Raw genomic sequence first — 6267 nt, forward strand, 5'->3', positions numbered from 1 at the left:
GACATCCACTAACAGATCTTTGAATGCATGTAGAAAACACTCTCGTACACTTTGAATACGACTTTTACTTCTCGATTCACTAGAACAATTACAGCAAAAAAGAAAATACAGAATTAATAAACGCGGACCGAAAGCCTTACAAAAACGATAACTTAAGGTACAACAAATGACTAAGAAAACGAGCAAAAATTACAGGAAAACTATACTTACAAGATCTGTACGGCAACTCCGGATACAATTAAGCGACTGATTTACATGAACAAAAAATAAAACTTTATACTAAACTGGACTGAAAATAATGAACCTAACGAACTTACAAAAATTGACAATAACGATTACGTAACGCAACGCCGAGACTAGAATACAGAAAGAATACGCATATGAAAAAAGGCTAACAAAAGACTACTCCAAGCACGATAACAAAGGCACTAATTAAACTAACTTTACGCAACGCAAAACATGAAAAAATAAAGAACACGAAAAACTCGCAGTCTCTCGTGGCTACACACAATCTATACACTATGAAAGCTCTGTAGAACTTCTTTAATTCATCATCATCATTATTATTATTGGCATGCAGGTGATTAAAATTTAAGCCAGGCTTATCAAAAAACTGTTATCACACACACTATTTTTTTTTGCATAAAACATAATTGCACTCTTTTTTCATAAAATATGCCAAGAACAAAATAGGATCATGGCATTTGGAGTCCAGTAATTACTCTACCATGGGGTGTATTGGCTAGATTTAGTCCTCGGAGTGGCACTTTTTAAGGCAGTGCTTAGGGTAGCCCTAGGATCTATCACCACTGCGGAAAGTGGATGCAGATGTATCTCCAATTACATATGTTGGGTGAATGGACACGACAACTGAAAATACAGCTGCATTTACAGGCTACTAGAAGGAAGGTTTTTAAAATTCAGTAAAGTTGCCAAGTTACAGAGTAATTCGGTGCAAACTAACATGGACAGCTCTGCAAAGATGGCAAATTTTGCAGACATTTGTCTGGTAAGGGAAAGTTTGTGGCTCCACCATACCATACAAAGGTCATTGAGATTATGTGACTTTGTGTCAACAATTAATTTCAAATCGGACTAATCACAAACAGCATAAGAACCTAGCCAATCACAAAACGCTGATATACATGCATGTCTTTGTGACTTTATGGGATTCAAACATGATATTGTGCACTAACTCTCAGACGGCATGCTCTATACAGAAGGTTTAGAGTGTCTGCAACACAGGCAAGATCTTCATTGGATTGCGACAAATCACTTTGAGATTTGGTAATTTACCTAGTTTCAACGTGGCTCCTTCCCATGGGTGTCAAAGGATATTCACTTACTACATTGTAGGTCTTCATCAAAACTCAAACAATTGTGCAATTGTCTACTGAGTAAATATGGTTCTAGGAACTTAACTGAAAAGGAACTGAATCATGATGCATGTCAACTTCAACTTGAGTGTTACTATTATTTTGTACATTTTTATCTAAAATGTCTTCTTTTCTGAATGTTCTTCAAAAAATTATCTGTGTTATGCTTATGATCAAGTTCATTTTTCTATTGTGAATGGTGGGTGCCAGAGCAAACTCAGGAGCATCATCTGGTGCTCCTTGGTTTGATGCTGGTCTCACTGTGTGCTCTATTACCATTATTTTCACTTCATTGGCTTTGACACCATGTAACTTTGCGGTCGAACTGGGCCATTAAACCATTAACGTCAATGCTCTGCCAGGAAAGTGGCCTTACACAGAGATTTTCCCTGTTTGGGAGGTCCTCATCTGAACCTGATGAATTACCTTCATGCCACTCTGATACAGCTGTTTCAGACAAAGACGCCTCTGGTGACATATATGCAACGGACATACATGCGAGGTACTTGTCCTTGTCTGACTAACTGCTGCTAGTTGACTCCCTCAGAGCATATTGGCCCTTCAATTTTTTTTCTGAAAGAAAGATGAAGAGCCATGATTTAGCAGCCAACAAGTAACCCACAGTTGGTAAAAAAGCATGTACTGCTCCTTCTCAGTGTAAATGATTGGGTTGCAGAACAATGACACAATGCTAAAAGCTGAAAACACTCTCTTAATCAAAGGAACAGTTTGAGGATACTTGTGAGAAAAATTTCCTGCATTTTATTCCTACTAACTTTTTCATTAAATATATAATATGTTTTTTGGAACAGGTGTTAAAGTAGAGAGCAGAAATGCCTCTTTCTGTTGAATCTGCATTTGTTTCATTAAGACTCTTTTAAGTGTAAATAAAAACTGAAATAAATTAATTCCCCTGTCATTCAAGAGCAGAACTGATAGTGTCCCACAGGTCACCAGGCTCTAACAGAGCACAGCCATGACTCAACTGTACACATAAACCATAAAACCGGTCAGAACCTGAGAAACGTAACATTAAGGCAACCCACATGTTGCTTAGAACAATAATTAATTAATTGTGGTTATTTGGCATGATAAAGCCAAAGCATTTACTCGCAAAATGAACTAACAAAGATCCCTCAACATCATTGAGCTGTACAAAAGGTATAAATAATGAGGTATTGTCATTTAAAGTGTGGAACAGTAATACAGTGGTCACTTGGAATGACACTTATGCTTCAAGATCTGGCAAGTGCCGTCATTTGCAAAATGAGCCAAAATAAAGATCTTACAATATCACTGAACCATATTTATAAACCATATGAGTTTTGGATGGTACAATTTATGAAAGAAGAATCACTTGTCATTTAAATGTGGAACAATAATACAGTGGTCACTCAGAATGACACATAGGCTTCAAGATCTGGCATATGCTGTCACTCGCAAAATGAACCAAAATTAAGATCTCACAATATCACTGAACCATATGTATAAACCATAAGAGTTTTGGATGGTACAATTTATGAAAGAAGAATCACTTGTCATTTAAATGTGGAACAATAATACGGTGGTCACTCAGAATGACACATAGGCTTCAAGATCTGGCATATGCTGTCACTCGCAAAATGAACCAAAATTAAGATCTCACAATATCACTGAACCATATGTATAAACCATAAGAGTTTTGGATGGTACAATTTATGAAAGAAGAATCACTTGTCATTTAAATGTGGAACAATAATACGGTGGTCACTCAGAATGACACATAGGCTTCAAGATCTGGCGTATGCCGTCACTCGCAAAATGAGCCAAAATTAAGATCTCACAATATCACTGAACCATAATGTCTAAACCATAACAGTTTTGGATGGTACAATTTATGAAAGAAGAATTACTTGTCATTGAAATGTGGAACAATAATACGGTGGTTACTCAGAATGACACAGGCTTCAAGATCTGGCATACGCCGTCACTCGCAAAATGAACCAAAATTCAGATCTCACAATGTCACTGAACCATATGTATAAACCATAAGAGTTTTGGATGGTACAATTTATGAAAGAAGAATCACTTGTCATTTAAATGTGGAACAATAATACGGTGGTCACTCAGAATGACACATAGGCTTCAAGATCTGGCGTATGCCGTCACTCTCAAAATGAGCCAAAATTAAGATCTCACAATATCACTGAACCATAATGTATAAACCATAAAAGTTTTGGATTGTACAATTTATGAAGGAAGAATCACTTATCATTGAAATGTGGAACAATAATACGGTGGTCACTCAGAATGACACAGGCTTCAAGATCTGGCATACGCCGTCACTCGCAAAATGAACCAAAATTAAGATCTCCCAATGTCACTGAACCATATGTAAAAACCATAAGAGTTTTGGATGGTACAATTTATGAAAGAAGAACCAATTGTCATTTAAATGTGGAACAAAAATATGGTGGTCACTCAGAAGGACACGTAGGCTTCAAGATCTGGCATATGCTGTCACTCGCAAAATGAACCAAAATTAAGATCTCACAATATCACTGAACCATATGTATACACCATAAGAGTTTTGGATGGTACAATTTATGAAAGAAGAATCACTTGTCATTTAAATGTGGAACAATAATACAGTGGTCACTCAGAATGACACATAGGCTTCACTCGCAAAATGAAAAAAATGCCGTCACTCCCAAAATGAACCAAAATTAAGATCTCACAATATCACTGAACTTTATGTATAAACCATAAGAGTTTTGGATGGTACAATTTATGAAAGAAAAACCACTTGTCATTTAAATGTGGGACAATAATACGGTGCTCACTCAGAATGATACATAGGCTTCAAGATCTGGCATACGCTGTCACGTGCAAAATGAACCAAAATCAAGATCTCACAATATCACTGAACTATATGTATAAACCATAAGAGTTTTGGATGGTACAATTTATGAAAGAAGAATCAATTGTCATTTAAATGTGGAACAATAATACGGTGGTCACCCAGAGGGACACATAGGCTTCAAGATCTGGCAAGTGCTGTCACTCACAAAATGAACCAAAATTAAGATCTCACTATATCACTGAACCATATGTATAAACCATGAGAGTTTTGGATGGTACAATTTATGAAAGAAGAATCACTTGTCATTTAAATGTGGAAAAATAATACGGTGGTCACTCAGAATGACACATACTGTAGGCTTCAAGATCTGGCAAATGCCGTCACTCGCAAAATGAACCAAAATTAAGATCTCACAGTATCACTGAACCATATGTATAAACCATAAGAGTTTTGGATGGTACAATTTATGAAATAAGAATCATTTGTCATTTAAATGTGGAACAATAAATACAATGGTCACTCAGAATGACACATATGCTTCAAGATCTGGCAAACTTATGCCGTCACTTGCAAAATGGACCAAAGTAAGATTTCACAATATCACTGAACCATAATTATGTATAGATGTAAAACAAGAGTTTTTGACTGTAAAAATTTCAGAAGGAAAATCATTTGTCATTTGAAATGTAGTAGAATATTAAATAATAAATTATAGTGACCACGGCTTTGTCAAGTGCTGTCACCTGAAAAGTACAGTAACCCCAAAGATCTAACATATTAACTCAGCTGTACAACAAGCCAAATTACTGAATTATGGACATGCTAAGGTCACATCACCGACTTATATTGGTGTAAAAGAAATGTTTGCCTGCACAGCTCAAGATCTGGCTACTTAAGATTATTCCATTAATGAAGACGATACGCAACAAAGAGTACAGTTATTTCTGCAGTAAACAAAAAAGGAATCAATCAATGGCATATCTGTGCATGCATCTTAAATTTTAAGATTTATCTTTGAGGTTTTAAGCTTACGCAAAGTTATTAGAAAACCACAGTAAGTAAACGAACCACGATATCAAGAAGAACATACCTTTCTGCAATCCGGCTGAGTTGTTGACTTGGAAACAGGCGTTATTTGAAGAATATCGCAACTGATCACTGTCTCTCGAAAATAACAAAGGTATAAATCGTAATAGAACAGCTGAATAGAAAGACAGGCTTTCTATTATCCGAAAATAACAAAACTACTCGTTTGCAACGCTGTATTGCTTGTGAAGTCCGCGTGAATTTGAACTATTCAACGAAAGTTTATTTTACACTATTTTATTGGTTCAAAAGCCGCACGTGACAATGTAAATCAAATCGCGCGTGCCAAAGTCACGTGGAAGCCTGGGAAACAACAAACATGGCGGCTGATCTTGCGATGGAGAAGAGAAAAGTGCATTCAGGACTACATTCACCCGGACGATGAAACTCTGCAATCTACTATTGAAATGACTCCTGGGTGCAAACCTTTCACATATTGTGCATTTTGTTCACCCAAATTGTAAATGGTAACGTTTTACGTCCTCCTGGGGTACCAGGGCCTCCTATTCCGAGACTTCTTGTGATATTTAGTTTTTTTCCGAGCCACCGACCCAACATCAGGAAACGCATTCGACGCTAAACGAAAAAAAAGGGGGGATAGCGTTACCCGAAATAACCAGCTGTAATATGATAAACTTTGAGGAGAATGTGATGGTGATTGAAACGGGGCAATGGAAAATCAAAACTTGCGTGAAATAACACTGTGAAGTTTGCTAAATGTGCAAACGTTGGTTAAAGTGGTCGTAAAGATAGTTCTTTGATCATATTTTGCTTAAATTTACGCCTCTAGTAACCATACATTTACACAGTAACTTTGCTATGCCAGAAAATATCAAGCAAACATTCATGTTTGACGTTCGATTTTTACACAGAGAACAAAATGGCGGCAAATTTGAATCTAAACACCAAATTTACTATGGGGAGCAAAACTGACACAAATATCTGTAAACTTGATATTTACTC

Source organism: Porites lutea, chromosome 2 (genome assembly GCF_958299795.1).
Source record: "Porites lutea chromosome 2, jaPorLute2.1, whole genome shotgun sequence".
In the NCBI taxonomy this organism is placed as follows: domain Eukaryota; kingdom Metazoa; phylum Cnidaria; class Anthozoa; order Scleractinia; family Poritidae; genus Porites; species Porites lutea.